Raw genomic sequence first — 18,773 nt, forward strand, 5'->3', positions numbered from 1 at the left:
TTATAGTCTCTTAGTAAATGACAAATACATTTGATTAGCCATGTCATTTTCTTCATATTAACGAGTGACAACTACTAAACAACCCCAAAGTATACTTAGAAAAATTCATCAAAAATTTATGAGTTAATGGAATATAGATAATTTATTTCAACTTTACTGGTTTGGGAGAACATAGATATTTTGATTAAGAATAAAGATAAATTAGGCACTACATCTGGTGTATGCTATGTATTTTCAGTGAAAGTTCATTATGTTATAAATAAGAGTTTCTTTTAAATATGAGCCGTACTATTCTTCAAATAACTGTAACTACATACATAAGCATATATATTGGACAATTTACTTTTCTTAATGAATATCTCACATATTTATAAACCATGTAATAGTCCAGCTCAACATGTACAAAAACTTACATCCTTCAAAATATAAACAGACAAAAAGAAAGGTATCTTGAAATTCTCTGGTTCTTCAAATAGATTCATGTTCCCAGTCACTTTGGCTCAGAACTTCTAAGGTCATCTATATTTCTTTCATCTAACTCATCTGTCTTATACAATATGAGAACAAATTCTCCTGTTTAATCTACCTCGAAGTCTACTATATTCTATCATTTCATTCCTTTTTGTCCCCTTGGTAGTTCAGGCCATTGTGATTTGCTACCTATTTCATTATTTTCTAAATGTTTATTATTGCCTCTACATGGTAATCTACTTTCGAACCCAGCTGTCATATTATTCTGCTAGTACATGCTGTGATTATTTTTCCCTACTAAATACTTTTTAAAAGCCCACTGAAAATAAAGGTAAGTTTCTGTCTATGTAATTAATTCATGATCTGATTTCACCTGATTTTCTTATTTATATGTCTTATACACTTCACCTCTCATAATCTTTCACCCAACCAAATTACAGTGCTCACCATTTCCTAAACACAACCTTCATTTTTCTTTATTTCTCCCATTTGAATTCAGTCCAGAGGCATTTATTAAGGATTTGCACTGTGATAGTTTCTGTGCCAGGAGACACAACAGGCTAGTATTCATCTTCTGCTTTGTGAAGAGTTCTCAAAGAGTAATGGAGAAAAAAGACACATAAACTTAATTTCAGTAAAATATGAGAAAATAGAAGAAATAAGTTCAAAATAGTAAAGAAGCTATCTGCTCGCCACCCGCACTCACTTTAACCAATGAATTTTTTCTCCAAGTGTTGAGATGCAGGGCAAATGGTACCACTTCAGTGAAGCATTGTAAGGTTAGATCACACACAAGTTCTCTCTCCTGTTCAGAATGACATTACACATTGACTTTGCCTTCTCTCAGTCCTTATCGCACACTGCCTTGCACCATAGTGGTGTGTGGGCAGATGGAATAGCCCCTGCTATATTGTAAACATCTTGAGTTGAAGACCTTGCCTACTTTAGTGTAAACTCCAAATAGCAGCAATGCATGTCTACTTGAAGTGGACATTTTAAAATTTGTCATGAATGAATGAAAGGATCATGCAGAATATCATTGTAATATTTGTAGAACCTAACAAGTAAATGACAAAAAATATACTAAATATTTGCTGAAGAAATAAGAGTAGAGTGGTGTCTTAGTTACATTTATATCTTTTGTGGTGCTATGTAGGTGGTACTTAATAATGAGTAGCCCTGCCCCAACACACACACACACACACACACACACACACGCACAGGACTGATTTGCAGCATTAGCCAATTTCTTTGGTGTAAGCATTCCCAGTATAGCAGATTTCAAGCTGAAAATGTGATGGCACTGAAGCGAGAATTGGGAAGGGATGAGCACAGCAGGCTTCAAAAGCTGGTGGAAGCCAACTGTGGCTAAGGGAATATCTACTACACACAATAAACTCTCAATGATTTATTTATTGCTAATTAATTAATACAAGTTTTAGACATGTCTAAGCTTGAGAGAAAATTATTTACAGTGTAAAGAGTAAAATGTTATTTTTCAAAATTTACTTCAACGTTCAGAGGCTTCAGATAATTAAATCATAAATGCAGGCCTCATATCACAAGTAAATTTAAGACAACTACATGCTAGAAGTATTTTTGTATATATATATATATATATAGAGAGAGAGAGAGAGAGAGAGAGAGAGAGAGATTGAGCGTGCTCGCTATTTGCATTTAGAATTTATTTTATTTTTTCTTGGTGAATGACCTGATCAGTCATTTAGTTTTTCAAATCTTGGAATAAGTCACTGTTCCAGAAATAAATAGCAAACAAATAATGTTTTATTATTTCAATTATTCCTGGGAATTTCCCCCCTTCTTATTTCAGATTTGGAAGATCTTGGCAAACAATAGAGCATGGAAAATTTACTGAAGTGTAACATTGGCTTTGACTTTGACTTTGTCAGACTTTGGTGCTGTCCAGTGTAACAGCTGTAGGAGACTTTACCACACAAGTTACAACCACCAATACCCCTAAAATCAGGTCTTCATGGTTAAAAGGACACTTGTACCTTACTTGTCTTAGAATATACTAGATTTTATTTGAAAAGAGTATAGTAATTGGGATTATGTTTGGCTGCAGATGAAAGAACTCAATTATCCAGCTTAAACAAATTGTTTTTTCACATAACACAGAAATCTGGAAGTAAGCCATTCATGATTGGTCCATGTTGCAAAAACGGAATTAACCAAGCTCCTTCCTTCCTCCCACTCACAAGCTGCTGCCTCACATCAGAGTCTAAACTGCAGGAAAAAAGGTGGAGGTCATCAGTCTCATGCCAGTTGTGTTTGTCTCCTTATTTCAAGAAAAAAAAACTTTCATGGTGCCCCCCACTCCAATTTAATTTCTGATTACAGCTCATTGGATAGAACTTTGTCATGGGTCAAACCTTAGAGGCAAAGGAGCCAGGAAAACAATGCTTTTTTTTGCCCCTAACTAAATTAACATTGTATTAGTGAGGCTAGAGGACAAAACGGATATTGGGCAAGAAACTGTAGTGACATAAGTCATACTTACATCATTGCTGCAGTATGAATAAGAAATTGTAATCTTGTACTAAATATATCAATGAGAAAGTAACTTAATTGAATTCTATTACTTGCTGTGTCATTTACTGAGCAGAGCTGACTGTCTCTGACATGTGGGCCATACAGTATTTCATCAACTATCAGTAATTCGGCTCTACTCATGACACGAGAATAGTTGCTACTGAGAATGCTGGGAATTAATCTTGCGCTAGGCTGGTGCTAACAAATGTGACAACTATCATACACTTTCTGGAGCACACAGATAAAGATCATAACCCTTACACTCTAATATGTTCATGTTCACAAAACACTAACTGCTATGCATCTTTATGTTACAAATTAATGCAATTTTTCTATTGCTAAGCTATAACTAGAAGAGTTAAAACAATAACTTTTATAACACACACTTAGGATCTCCATTGGGTAGCCAAAAACCTCTTTGGACCTGAAAAAGCAAGCAAGCAAGCAGAATGTATTGAGTTGACTTTCTGAACTGGGATTGAGAAGAAACGGGTAGGGGGCAAATTTGTTCATCTTGTATCATATCAGTCTCTATGAAAGTCTAATGGCATAGGCCTTTGATTCATATTAATATAACTTATGGTCCTGGTTTATTGTCTGCATACAGTGGTGAGAAAGGCAGCTACAGATGCAAGAACAACAGAAATCATTCTATATATTTCAGTAAAAGAAGGAGACCAAAAGAATAAACAAGTCAGAGCAAGAGCATGAAAGGGAGAGAGATAGACAGATAGACAGGGAAATGAAAAAGGCCATATGGCTTTGGAAAGTTTCCTAGCATCTGGTCTTCAAAAGTTACCAAAAACTTGAAGGACTGAAAAACAATACAGAATGCTACGTAGGAAAAAGCTTCAAACTCAGGAGTCAGGTTGGCTTGTGGATCTAGTCTTAATCTCGCTGCCTACCATTTTAGTGATCTTAATATCAAAGATGATATGTCAGGTTGTGAAGATGGCACAGGTAGAGGTAGGGAGGAAGGGGTAAACATGCTGGGTAGCATTGTGAGGATAACTCAATTTTAGACGTGAGGTTTTATTGTATATTTATTCTGTGTATTTAGAGATCAGTCTAGAAAAATGGAAAACCTTGAAAATCACATTACAAGTGGATATTACTTATGGGTAATGAGAAAGCCATACATATTCTTGAGAAAGCTGTTGACATGATGAGATTATTGTGGTCTATTTTCCTCTAGTAGAGAGTTGCTTTATTTCCTCTAGTAATTTTCCCCCGGACTGGCTACCCTATTGGAGTTAATCATAGCATTTAGAGGAGTTATTTTAGGAGAACTGAATTAAAAGAGACAAATAAAAACCATGCAATTCTTGACTTCTAAGCACAAGTGGCTTATTTTAGGCATTAGAACAGAAAGATCTCACAGAATATAAGAGATTATCAAGCAGAATCAAATTTTCCTACTTCTCAGACCAGTGCAGTTTGGAAGTAGGAGACCTGAAAGAAAACAAGAGTATTAGATCCTGTCCCGTGGCTTCATGTCCTCTTTTCCCCTTGGGTTGAATAGAAGTAAGAGGAAGGAGTGTATTCTTTTTGTTGAGCAGTGGACAAAGGGATTTGTCTTTGATTCCTGGTGTCTGTACTTCTGTACAGTGGAAGCGGTTTCACAACCTTATTTTTCATGAAAGTTTTGAGGAATGGTCAGCTATTTTGTAGAATATCACACAGTCTGTGCATTTCTGATATTTTTCACATGATTAGACTTGTTTTTTTTTTTTTTAGGAGAAAAATTGCAGAAGTAAATGCCATTTTCATCACATCATATTAAGAGCATCTCTGTTGTAGGACCACCAATTACTGGATTACCAATTCATCTTTCTTTTGAATTTTTATATTATATTTTTAAAAGTTGTGATAAGCTGTATATAACACAAACTCCAGGATTTTAAACATTTTAAATGTACACTTCTAAGGCATTAAGCACATTTACATTGCTGTGCAACCATCAGCACCATCCTTGTGCAGATCTTTTCCTTCTTTCTAAATTGTAATTCTTTTTTTTTTTTTTTCAACGTTTATTTATTTTTGGGACAGAGAGAGACAGAGCATGAACGGGGGAGGGGCAGAGAGAGAGGGAGACACAGAATCGGAAACAGGCTCCAGGCTCTGAGCCATCAGCCCAGAGCCCGACGCGGGGCTCGAACTCCCGGACCGCGAGATCGTGACCTGGCTGAAGTCGGACGCTTAACCGACTGCGCCACCCAGGCGCCCCTAAATTGTAATTCTTTACTCATTAAATACTAACTCCCCATTCCTGTTGCCTTCCGGCCTCTGGCAACTCCCATCCTACCTTCATTCTCTATGAATTTGACTAGTCTAGATATCTCAGCAGTTCATCTTAATATAGTCATCAGTTTCTCCTTTCACATGCTAACCCCACATCCCACTTAATGAACCTCTTTCTGCCTAGTCCTCAGCCTCCATTCACTAATCTTTTTTTTTCAGCATCAATGAGGTAAGATTGACAAATAAAATTGTAAGATATTTAAGTTATACATTGTGGTAATTTGATATATGTATACATCATGAAAGGATTCCTCACATATTTATCTTCTTCACATGTGTGAGAACATTTAAGTTCTAATCTCTTAGCAAATTTCAATTATACAGCCCAATATTATCAACTATGATTACTATGTTATACATCAGATCCTCCGACCTTATTCATGTGATAGCTGAAAGTTTATACCCTTTTACCAAACCCTCCCTATTTTCCCAACTCTCCAGTGCCTGGCATCTACTTTTCTACTGTTTTCATTTAGCTTCCACATGTGAGTACACCACACAGTATTTGTCTTTATCTGTCTGGCTTCTTTCACTAACCATAATGCCCCCAGGTTCCATGCCCTGTGTCACAATGACAAGTCGTCTTTCTTTCTCATTGCTGAGTAATATTCCATTTTATAGGTCACATCTTTTTTATCCATTTATTTATCCATTGATGGACACTTCAGTTTTTCCATGTGTTGGCTATCATATAGGTACCTCTTTGAGATCCTCATTCACTATCTTTCTGCTGGATAAATAACTGAATTCAGCTATTCAGTTACTGGTTATTCTGGCATACCAACTGACAGAAAACAATAACATTGGAAAATAAAAATTCCACAATAAGCCACGTGAGAACAAAGTGTCACTTTATTTCCGACTACTCTTTTTCTTCTATTGCCACAAAATTTGGAAAAAAAAAAGCAACTCCCTCAAAATATTTCCTCTCACTGACAACTATCTTAAATTTACATGTGTTCTGAAAATTAAATTAAGCAGGAGTTTAATAACGGTATTTATTGGCTTCACTGTCAACTTAGTTACTTTCTCTTTTACATGTTGACTTTCTTGTGTTCACAGGAAACATAGGACCAAAAAACATGTATGTACAGTAAACTTAGTTCCCTTCCCTTTTTTTTCCTTCACTAAGATTTTGCTTAGCCCTCAGTCAAGTTTCTCCTTTTTATATGACTCTGTTTTGTTTCTTTAGATTTCAAGGCATACCTGACCTATATTAAACATACCTTGAGTTTTATGAAGCACAGTGAATAATTAAGAGCTCAACTGTTTTCTTTTTTTTTTTTTTTTTTTTTAAATTTTTTTTTTTCAACATTTATTTATTTTGAACGGGGGAGGGGCAGAGAGAGAGGGAGACACAGAATCAGAAACAGGCTCCAGGCTCTGAGCCATCAGCCCAGAGCCCAACGCGGGGCTCGAACTCACGGACCGCGAGATCGTGACCTGGCTGAAGTCGGACGCTTAACCGACTGCGCCACCCAGGCGCCCCAGAGCTCAACTGTTTTCAATAAATTAGGATCAAATTGAATTTTTATGATCTACTATTGTTCTATACTACAGTTTTTAAATAATTGTGACCTACATATAATGACTTCAGTGCTTGTTATTTATTCTGTGCTATTTTTATAACTATTATACAATATAAAATAATGTAATTAAAATATATTTGAACATAATTTTAAACTTTTAAAAAGTTAATAATTATACTGTGAAAAATATACATGGAGGTGTTCTACTACTTTAGAATATAAAGTTGAAACCTCACAAATGATGACCTAAAATCTACACGTCAGAAAATGAGGTATGTTTTTTTTCATGTGAGTATATTCATGTAGTCAATAAGTTTTGTACCTTTAAATTTTTTTTAATTTCTATTTTGGGGGTGGGGGGAAATAATTTTTAATTTTTTTAAAGTTTATTTGTTTCTTTTTGAGAGAGAGAGAGAGCGCGAGAGAGCGTGCAAGCAAGGGAGGGGCAGACAGAGAGGGAGACAGAGAATCTGAAGCAGTATTCAGGCTCTGAGCTGTCCCAGAGGTGGGACTTGAACCTGCAAACGGTGAGATCATGACCTGAGACTAAGTCAGACACTCAACCGACTGAGCCACCCAGGCGCCCCCAATTTTTTTTTCTTTTAACAAATATATCAAAGAATCATGCAATGCAGCCAGCATTGTATGAAAGCTTGGGCCAAAAGTCTACACACTCCTTTGCAACTCATCCCATGATAGCAGAACTTTTCATTTCTTCTTTAATGCTTACTATCCCTCGCTTTCTTCAAAATAGAGAAACAGGCCATCTTTTCTCCGGTATGACTTTTGTTGTTGAATTACCGCTGCTGGAAATACCTTCTTTCTGAGCTCTGGTTTGCCTTTCTTCACTATGGCCATCACCCTGTCACTCATACCAGCAAAAGGAAGTCTGTTCAGTTGTCCTCAATCCCTGTCACAGAGATGATATACAGATTTTTGACTCTTGTGTTGTCAGTACAGTTGGTCATGGCTCCTATGGGAAGATAGGGAAATCCAGAATTTCACACTGGAGGACCTCCCACGGCCTTGTTTAGACATCTTGAAATCAGGAAAGGGACAGGAACAAAACAAAACAAAACAAAACAAAACAAAAATATGCTGTAGCTGTAGCTTTTTTTTTCTTAAGTAAGTGTATTAGTCATTGAAGTAAAGTTGAGGACCACATGTTTTGTGGTAAATATTTTTGTCTTTTTAGATCTGCCAGTAAAATCTTGAGAAATTCAAGTTATTTTATAACTTATAGCAAATGTATATGATTTTTTTGCCACAGTTATTTGAGACTTTTAGGTAAAAAATGCTATGAACTGCTGTTTATGATTCAATATCATGACTTCTTTAATATCAAGATAATCATGAAATCAGAGGAACTAAAAATGGAAAAGTTCTCAGATAAATATTCTTTTCTAAATCATTTTATTTTTTTCATCATGATAAGTGTACTCTTTAATCCCCATCCCTTATTTCACCTGTCCCCCCCACCCACCTCCCCTCTGGTAACAGTCAGATATCAGGTAAATATTCTAATCACCACATATGGCAGATTTTAAAAACAGAACTAGAGAGGATAAATTATTTTCTTTAAAACTCGAGAGATGTGTATGGCAGGTTCCATTAAACATGCTTCCTAAAGCATGTGGACACACACACACAATACAGGCATACAAACAATACACAGAGACAAATGTTAAAAAGATAATTAGTGGAATTTGGGGAGCAAATTCTTACAAGGAGCTAAAAGGAGAAGAGCCAATCCGAATTGTAACTAAAAAGTTACAAAGAAATTGCAAATAAGATTATCTTTCGAGCGTTAAACAGGAAGATCAAGACATAACCAATCTGGACAGGGATAGACAACCTATCATAGAAAGACAAAAATTCTCTCAGAAGAGTAAGCCTTGAATGAACCCTGATTGCATGAATTCACATGTCCAACGAAATATCAATATCAATCAGAAGGAACGTAGGTTAAGCATGAAAATAAAATAAGTAGAATTCAGTGTCAAATATAATCACTATCCATCCAAGGACACCCCAAGCAAGTGGGGAATATAAGCTAAAGGCTTTTCATGCCTAGTTGTAACATTAGAGCTTCATCTAATTCCATCAGCTATTATTCAAATCTTATAGCTAATTCTGGTTGTTTTGTGATTTCATATTCACCAAGCCACCTCCTGACTGAGCTGCATTTTCCCATTCAAGTATCTGAAGAACAGAATACCTAGTCCGAGGACTTAACTAGGGTATATACTACTCATATTTCTAATTGTAACTGGATGTCCTCTGGGTTGGAATTTGACAATTCATGTAAATTATCTGAAGGGGAAAATGTGTTGGCCATAGGACTCAAATGTCTAATGCCTCAACAATTATTTATGCCACCAAATAGCATACATTTGAATGTTTAGCATCAGAATTATAGACTTGATTAATATGAACTGGTACCAGAGACTGACCAATCAGGTTTTGAAGCCTGAAAGAAATAAGACAGATTCTGGATCACTTCATGAATTCATGACCTAAGGAATTTGAAGTGAAAATGAGCTCGCTACATTTTCCCCAGGATTACATTAATGGTAGGGGTTGTCTGTACTCTGAGATATTTAGAACTTAGTTTAATAAGACTTATTCAGTAAAACAGGTATTGTGATTTCCATTTGATACATGAGAGAACTGAGGTCTAGTTAAGTTATATAACTTTTTTTCAAGCTGGCGCAATTAATAAGTGGATCTAGAATTTGAACCAGATATTTGTAGTCAGGGGTAGCTAACTCAAATGACTGCAGAGGTAATAAGTGGGTAAAGAAGTATAATGAGGATTCCTTAAGCCTGTGTAAATTATAAACTTGTAACAACACAGGTTACCAGTTTCCCATGAAAAGTCAAATATTCTAATTTTACGTGAAATCTCTTGATTTTGAAATATTGTTATCTAATTTAAAGATATGTTTTGGACACTATGAGCTGAATAAAACACATACATAAGCCCGTTTGGGCTATGGGACACCAATTTGTGACCCAGGAGCCAAAGTAAATACTTCTGTTATCTACAGGAAAATAAGGTTTTTCTAAATTCTGGAAAAATAATTACTCATCTGAAATGATACTCTCTGATGAGCACCTAGAGTGCTATTATTCTATGCTACTTACTCAACTTTTCAATTTAGTGATTTAGAAGTAAGAACAAGTGTGATTGGGTTTTTTTGTACAGAATTTGTGAAAGGATATCCTACCTCTTTTGGACAAGGGATTTCAGATGTATCTGAACATGATTAGAATTTTCCTAAAGAAATAGTTGCCTGGTATTTCACCACACGAACAAGTGACTGAAAATATTATCTGAAATTATCAAAGAAAAGCCAGGACGGTATGGCTTTGAAACTAACTTTTAGAAAATGGATAATTTGTGGTATAGATAATTACATATGGGTAGTCTTCTTTGAAAACTGTAAATAATTTTCACTCTAGTGTTGGCACAATATTTTCCAGATGCCTTTGGTGTGCCTTCCATGATTCAAAAGTTAAAGAACCTCTGGACTCGGAATATCCAGCTGAAATGTGTAATTATACTAGATAAATAGCACTCAATGGACAATGCCGTCTTAGCCAAGACTTGGGTCTGTCTAGGTGAACTACACTTGACTCATGCATATTCTTGTTCTTTCTGAAACTTGCAAGAAGGAAGGTTATTTGTTTCCCTTCATAAGGATGTATTTATGCTCCACAATATACACTTAAAGGGATCTATCCCTTTATATTAAAAAAAAAAAAAACAGAGAAAAGAAGCCATTATATCATAGCTCCTATAGAAAGCATAGTTTTATATTGTATGCCATCTATATAAGTTAAAAGTTTAAAATAGTTTCAAATAGTTGCCTTATTTAAAGGGAGAACATCTTCCAAATAACCAGTTTGAAATAAAATGCGAAGGGCCTGAAGAGAATATGTCAGTCAGAATATTAGAGAAGTGCCAAATATTATAGAAATAAAAACTACACGTTCTGTTTTCCATATTGAAGGTTAGACACACTGGCTGTGGATCTGATTCTCAGACTCTGCAGATTTGTGCTCCTGACAGGAAAAGAATCACCTAATTTCAGGAGAAAACAGGCAGACAGCCATATCCTACAGCAGTTTTCTGTTGCATTTAGAGCTGCAGAGTGATGAGAAAACCCCTAAGTTGGGTCAAAGCAAGTGAATAATTCTCAGTTGAGAAAACAATTGCCTATTGACTGTAGACTGGGCAATTATTCTTCAAGTTTCCTACCTCTTAGGGGACCCCACCTAAGAGACAGTGTGAGCCCTATTGTGAACAAATGATATAGCCCTCTTTGGATCAACTCCACTGAGGCTTCAAGTAATATCAGAAACTGACCCAAGGATGCCCTAGATACTGCACTTCTAAAAACAGGTCTTGAGATGCAGTGCCTTTTCTTCGATGGTTTAAAAAACAAGGACTTTCTGTGTTCAAAGACAGGAACTAAAATCACAAAAGCACATCGCTACAGAAATGTGTAAAATTTATATCAGAAATACAAATTAAGCCAATCTTGCAAACAGAATGTCTTTCTATTAATAATTTTCCTCATTAGAACCCCAGTGGTGCTAGTAGTTTCTGGTCCAAGAATAATAATTATCAAATTATTGATATATCTTTCTTTTTAAAATGTAGAGGCTGTAATGTCATTAAGTTAATAGCTATTTATTAAGTACTTACTGTGTACCATTTACCTACAACTGAGCTAAGAACTGCCACTTCCAAAATGAACGTTATCTGATATAGTCTACTGGCAGAATGAATAGTGCTGGGAGATATCAACAGGGGCCTCATCACTAGGCTTCACCTAAATCACTCCTGATTGATGGCTATCTCTGCTGTCCTTAAAGATCTCCTAGAGTGGAAGTGCTACACATTCATTAACAAATTCTATTAAGGGAAAGTTCTCCTTAATAACCAGTGTCATCCTGGAGCCAAAATCTGTTTTGTTTAATTTTATTGCCATTACAGTTGTAAATATCTGGACTAGTTTAACATGCTGTCCAGCATGTTTAAGCACCTAAGTTCAACTATGTTTCCTGTTTCTTTTTCTTTTTTTGCTTAAAAGAAAGATGCATCCCTTTTTATATGCAACACTAACCCATCATGCTCTAAGCACTGCTCTCGCCTTCCATCTTGTGCCATTATTTTTTTCTCTTTCTCCGATATCAGCTGGTCCTTTCTCCTAAGCGTGTAAAGGTGCTCATGCTTCTCTAATATTAAAAAAAGCCCTAATTTATTCTTACATCATCCCCTCTCTAATTTCTCTTTCTTCCATCCTAGCCAGGTTATTTTGCATTTTCTTCCATTCTCTCCTTAACTCCTTGTGAGCTGACAATTTTTTCTCACCACTACACAGAAATTACCCTTACAAAGATCACTGACAGCCTAACAGCAAAATCCAATTTCCACTTATTATTCTCACATTACTTGAATGTACAGTATATTTAACACCATTCACCACTGCTAGCACTAATAAAATGGTTGTAATTTAAAGCAATTTAATATATTCTCCTTTAAATTTTAGGCTCTCTTAGATTTAATGGCTACAGTCTCTCTTGGTTTAACTTTTCTTACTCGCTCCTTATACTATCATTTGTGGTTTCTCTTTTTTCCACTTGCTTCTTAGATATTGGCATTACTCAGAGTCCTCAGCTCTTATCTCTTCTCTTTGTGTATGTTCTTTTTGGCCAGTCACTTGCACAATAGAAGATTGCCCTGCTACTTAGTTATAGAAAAGTCCAAATCCATACCCCAACCCAGACCCTTTTCTATTGCTCAAGCTCCAAATGCCTCCTGGTACCTTAAACTGGCTGAATATGTGGACTTCATCCCTAGTTCTAATTGCTAAGACCACCATCTCCCTTATTGACCTGCAAAGGTGTGAGTCACCATTCTTTACTCTCTTTCCTTTTACTTTGCATATCTAGTTAGATGCTAGTTTCTGCTCCATGACTTATTCATTATCTCCATTATATAGTCCTTAACCTTCAATTTCAGTATCACTACTTCATCCCCCCAAAGAACCACTGCTTTCATCTTCAGCTAGTTTCATCTTCCTTAGCCTTGTTACTCTCAAAGAAGATGACTTTCAAGTCATTACCAAAACTGTTTCAGTGTAATGCTTCTCAAACACATATACTACCATGTTACTTCTACTTATGAATTTTCAACTGTTCTCCAATGTTTAGCCCAGGGAGAGTTCAAATTTCATACTTTGGCACCTTCAACCATTAATAATCTTATTCCCACCTGATATTTCAGGGCTATGCCCTGCCACTCACAGCCCACAGTCTGCTATACCCAGCAACACTGCGCACATACTATGCCTTATTCGTATCAAGTAACTAACGTCCCCTGTTAGAAAATGCCTTTGGCTCCTGTGTCACATTTCTGTCTACCACTGATTCCAGTCTACTATGGTGGACAGTTCTACACAAGTTCTATCTCAATGCACTATCCGTGTGGGAATCTCAACCAATAATGGCCAGAAGTGATGGATAAATATTCTATTATTCTGACTTTTGGGAGAACAATTTGGAGGCTCTCCCTTTATTTTCAGAGGCACTGAGAGAACTGAGCCTTTGTTGCCTATACAAAAATTCAAAATGAAACCTTGTATTGTTTTTACTTCTTTTCCCTTCTCACTGTGTTCTTTCCCTCAGCCTTGTTTACTAGGTTGGCCTCCCAAGTACACTGCATGTAATCAAGACATTATCTAAGGTTTTACTTCTGAGGAACCCAAACTAAGCCTCTGCCATTCACATCAGCCTTTGGATATGTCATTACACTTTTCTAAATTCCCCCATCTACATATGATTCACATGAAAAGTCCCATATCCTCTTACATTATGGTTTGTGAGCATTTATTTGGCAAGTGTTATCAAACGTTTTTTTAAAAAGCATAACTTTTTTGGGGCTCCTGGGTGGCGCAGTCGGTTGAGCGTCCGACTTCAGCCAGGTCACGATCTCCCGGTCCGGGAGTTCGAGCCCCGCGTCGGGCTCTGAGCTGATGGCTCAGAGCCTGGAGCCTGTTTCTGATTCTGTGTCTCCCTCTCTCTCTGCCCCTCCCCCGTTCATGCTCTGTCTCTCTCTGTCCCAAAAATAAATAAACGTTGAAAAAAAAATTTTTAAAAAAGCATAACTTTTTTTCTTGTCATAACTAAGAACTATTAGTTTATCATCATCTTTCCTATAATAGACCATGAGCAGCTTGAAAGTTCAGAACAAGCTTAGTTCCCTATGTATTCCAGTGCTTAGAATAGTGACTTAATAAGAGTGATACTGAATTGTTTCTATTGAACAAATGACATCTGTGTTTTAATAATGATGACACTTGATATTTGTATTTTAATACTGATGACATTTGATTGAAGGAGATGAGACATTTTTCTGATCTATTTCAGTGATGTGATCAAGAACTCTTTAAATTGAATTTTAAGAAACAATAATAATAAAACACAGCTAAAATGATTTTTAAATCTTTCTGGGCTAATATCTGTGATATAAAAAGAGCAATTATTATAAAGATCCCAAAAACCCAGAGGTTAGTGGAGATAATGCCAACTGGAACTATAGGGGCAGAAGAGAGTGGACAAATTGAAGGTCCTAGAGGCTAAAGATCCAGGTGGACCTAGTGGCTCTTAGAGTAGAACTGGAAAGCATGTCCAGAAGCCATGAATTCAGAGTTTTCTGTGAGTATTCACACGTGAAATGAGAAACTATAAACATAAGAGGAATAAACCATAGGCAAAACACAGAATCAATTTTATACACTAATAGCAACAAAGACAAAGTTTGTTGGGATTATTGAACCTGAGAAGATAGCCCCATTATGAAAAATCCAAGCACATAGGAAGAAGAACAAAATTAAGCCAAGTCAAAATCTGAATAAAGTTGTCTTAGAGCAATTTGTCAAAAGAGACAGAGGTTGAGTTATCTTCATTTTACTGGAGACTCAGGCTAATTTGAAGAAGTAACCCAGCCTAACCAGTGATATCCCTTCCTATTTTTCAAAGAGTTTTTCCTAATGGGGCTATGAGGAATGTATAAAATCAGATTTCTGTAAATTAATGATAAAATGATGAGTATTTAAAGACAATTGATTTTTAACACAATTGAATGAGTATACTTCATATTATACGTTATGACATTTCAAGGATATACTTGGTTCCAAATGAATAACATAGATGGTTAAGTAAGGAAGTAAAATTTTTTAAAAGTCCCAGACTTACATAGAAATATGCAAGTATTTAAGATTAAAGTAAAGCCAAAGAGAAATAAATTAATTATAGAAATGTATTACCTATTGTTCATCCAATGAAGGTTAATACTGATGTACTAAGATTATATTTAATAACCTACCCTGAGATAGGCTGGAGTGTGGCAGTTTCAGTTGTGTAGAAATGACATACGTAAGGTAAATTTTAACAGATAGAAAAATAAAGTACCACTGTGAGTATTTAAAAGTTAATTACAAATCCTTATCAAAATATTAGTAAACCAGATCAGATAGGCATTAAACATCATGACCAAGTAGGAGTTATCCAATTAAAGAGTGCAAAGTTAATTTAACATCCAAACACAAGTTAACATAATATATCATGTCTTAGTTTTCTATTGCTATGTAAGATAATATTTTCACAGGGCCTGAGGATTATAACTTTGAGGGCTAATATTAATATATTAACATGAATTCAAATCTCAAATTTCACAAGTCCCAGATTTCATCATTTAAGTTATTGAAATTAGCTATCGGTGAAGCTCTGGGCAAAACCCATTCTGGGGCACAATTTCTCTCCATCTGTGCACCTGTAAAATTAGAAGATAAGTTAACCACTCCCAAAGTACAGTACTGGGACAGGTGTAGGAAACAGTTATAAATAGCCGCATTCATAAAGGGAGAAAATGAAATGACAAAAGGAATCACTTGCCCAATAAAATTACAGTCAAACAAGGCAAACTCTTTGGTTTCAAGGGCTGGGAACAATCATCTGTGGCTTACTATAAACAGCAAGAAAAAAACAGGCCACACCTTCAACACTCTGCTTGGAAATCTCAGCTAAATATTCAAATTCATTGCTTAGGAGTTCTACTTTTTACATAGCTTATAAGACACAATTCAGCTAAGCTTCTTGCCACTATGCAACAAGGATTCCCTGTCTTCCAGTTTCCAAAAACATGTTCTTCATTTCCTTTTGAGCCCTCATTCAAAATACTTAATACTTCTGTTTCTGCCAACAGTCTGTTTATGACTATTTAAGTGCTGTCTAAGAAAACAGATTTTTTTTCTACCATGTTCCTCACTTCCTTCTCAGTTCTCACTAACGGTGCCTTTAACACCCAGATTATTCAAGGCAATCTAGAATTTTTCTAACATTCATCATCATTCTTTCAGGCTCTGCCTTCTGCCCAATTCCAAAGCCACTTCCACATTTTTAGGTATTTGTTAGAGCTGTATCCCATTTCTAGTACCAATATCTGTATTAGTTTCCTATTGCTACTTAAGATCTTCATAGCTTCCAGGGATAAGTTGTGGGCATCTGGACATATTTTGGGACCATTGTTTAATTAATCGCATCACATTAATAAAATAAAGACCAAAAAATCACGTTCATCTCAACAAATAATTAAAAACTTCACAGAATTCAACATTCATTTATAATAAAGACCCTAAAAAAACTAGATAATCTGTGAAAAATTCACAGCTAACATCATCCTTAGTGCTGAAAGCTTGAATGCTTACTCTTTATGATTAAAAATAGGTCAAGAATGTCTATTCTTACCACTTCTGTTCAACAGTGTTCTGGAGGTTCTAGCTGGTGCAATAAAGCAAAAAAAAATTTTTTTTTCTGACTTAACACCATATAGAGATTAGAAAGGAAGAAGTAAAACTGTGTAATAACAGATGACATAATTCTATATATATAAAAACTTAAGGTATACACACTCACCTGTGCACACACACTTTTTAAAACTAAAAAATTAGTTTAGTAAGGTTGTAGAATACAAGATCAAAATACAAACTAAATTGTATTTCAAAATACTGAAAATGAACAACCCCAAAATGAAGTCATAAAAATGATTCTATTCAAAATAGCATAAGAAATGAAACTTAGGGGGAAATTTAACAAAAAATATATCAAGGTTACACAAAGAAAAGCATAAAACATTGCTGAAAGAAATAAAAGGAAATTTAAATAAATGGAGATAAATTTATAATGCCATCTTCTGTTTGCCACACAGAAACACCCACCCCAATGTGGGTGTCCTCTACCCCCTCTCGTGTGCACACAGAGATTCTCTCCTTCCCTTGCTTGGATCCAACAACCCACACTGATCTGCACTTCTTTTTTGGGTCACACAAACCTATTTTGGTAAGCATAACATAAATGATTGGAGACTAAATCATTCAGGAAAGAAGAGAGAAAAGTAGGTAAGAAGAAATAAAGGGAGAGAAGAAAAGGAAGGAGGGATTAATCTCTTTTCAAATTAGATTATTTTCCCCTTCAAAATCAGCTTTCTATGTCTCCGTATACAGTCTACAGGCCACCAGGTATAATAATCCTGTTTCCCATATGTGTCACATCAAGCTAGAATGTTGCATTTAATACCAAGCACCACCATTAAAGAACGCCAAGAAGAGGACAAAGGTGGATGAAGATACTGAAATTATTTTCCCTGGAAATGTGTGTATGAAGACATAACATTTTTCAAATATTTGAAAGAATATCATATAGAAAGGAAGATGGTGTAAGATTTGGGGGACTTGGTTTTTCTTTTAATGTTGAAGAAAAGAAATCAATCTCAGTGGAAGGGCCTTAAAAGTGTACATCGTGATCACTAAGATTTTTATTTCTATAGTCCTCAGTCAGAAGCCAGATAATCATCTTCCATGTTGTGCAAATATCCTTTGTTTTCAGGTAGCAGGTTGTTGTAAGTCTCCTGTAATATTAATTATATAGCTTTTATGTTTAAGAATATATCAATTGAACCATTGTAAACTTGGAATATGTGAAGCTTCTAGAGGGAGCAAGACTTCCTTCATAGATGTCAGATGCTGGTTCTACAAATGTTTTTGGATGCTTCACTGATATCCATGAAATAGTTCCTGAAATAATTTCTTCTAAGTCAGCAAAGTCATGGACTTCATGCCACATGATAGTACTATATGTAAATTTACATGACCTACGTGCATGTCCAATTCACGTTGGAATGGATAGTGTCCTTTAGTTGGTGATTCAGTTTCAAATAAGTTCCTTCATAGTGGCAGTGGGAAACAGAGAAATGTCAAACTGTTGCCACAGGTTTTTCCTCTTCTTAACAAATGAAAACATGCCGAGTTAGAAAAATTCCAAACACTATAAAAATACCTTTACAATGCTGCAGCTTTAAAAACATATTTAAAATATATGAAAATTTCAAGCACCTGCATTTTCATTCATTAACTTGCAGGATAAATCAATAATGAAAGCAAATGACATGATGTTGAATGAATGAACTCAATTTAGCAAGCCAGTCATAACTGAGAAGTCTGCCTGTGCCATATTCACTAACATGTCCAGTCTTTATATTAAAAAAAATCTTATTCTTGGAGCTGAGCCTTACTTGTACTTTATAATATAGTTTGGAGAAATATAAAATAGCAGCCAAATACACTTATATAAATCAAACAGATCTCCTAGGCTTTCACCATATGCACTAAGGAAGAAACAGGTTTACCAATTTATTCTCACAAAGAATTAGGACTTGAACTCGTCCAGAGGAAGCAAGCAATGTTAAAGGCATTGTATGACAAGTACTCTAATATTTGAATCATTAAATAAGGCTTTTCCCCCTAAAGTTCATAATTTAAATGAGTCAGCAACCCGATTAGGTAGCATTAA

At 35.5% G+C, this 18,773-nt stretch overlaps 1 pseudogene; it reads right to left on the reverse strand.

Annotated features, from left to right (window-relative positions):
- Positions 1-7,476: 7,476 nt before the first annotated feature.
- LOC124528932 (60S ribosomal protein L23-like) lies at positions 7,477-7,892 on the reverse strand (annotated as a pseudogene).
- Between the last annotated feature and the right edge of the window lie 10,881 nt (positions 7,893-18,773).

Source organism: Lynx rufus, unplaced genomic scaffold (assembly GCF_022079265.1).
Source record: "Lynx rufus isolate CCGP_SWC_20201006 ecotype Redwood Valley unplaced genomic scaffold, mLynRuf1.p SCAF_6, whole genome shotgun sequence".
In the NCBI taxonomy this organism is placed as follows: Eukaryota; Metazoa; Chordata; class Mammalia; order Carnivora; family Felidae; genus Lynx; species Lynx rufus.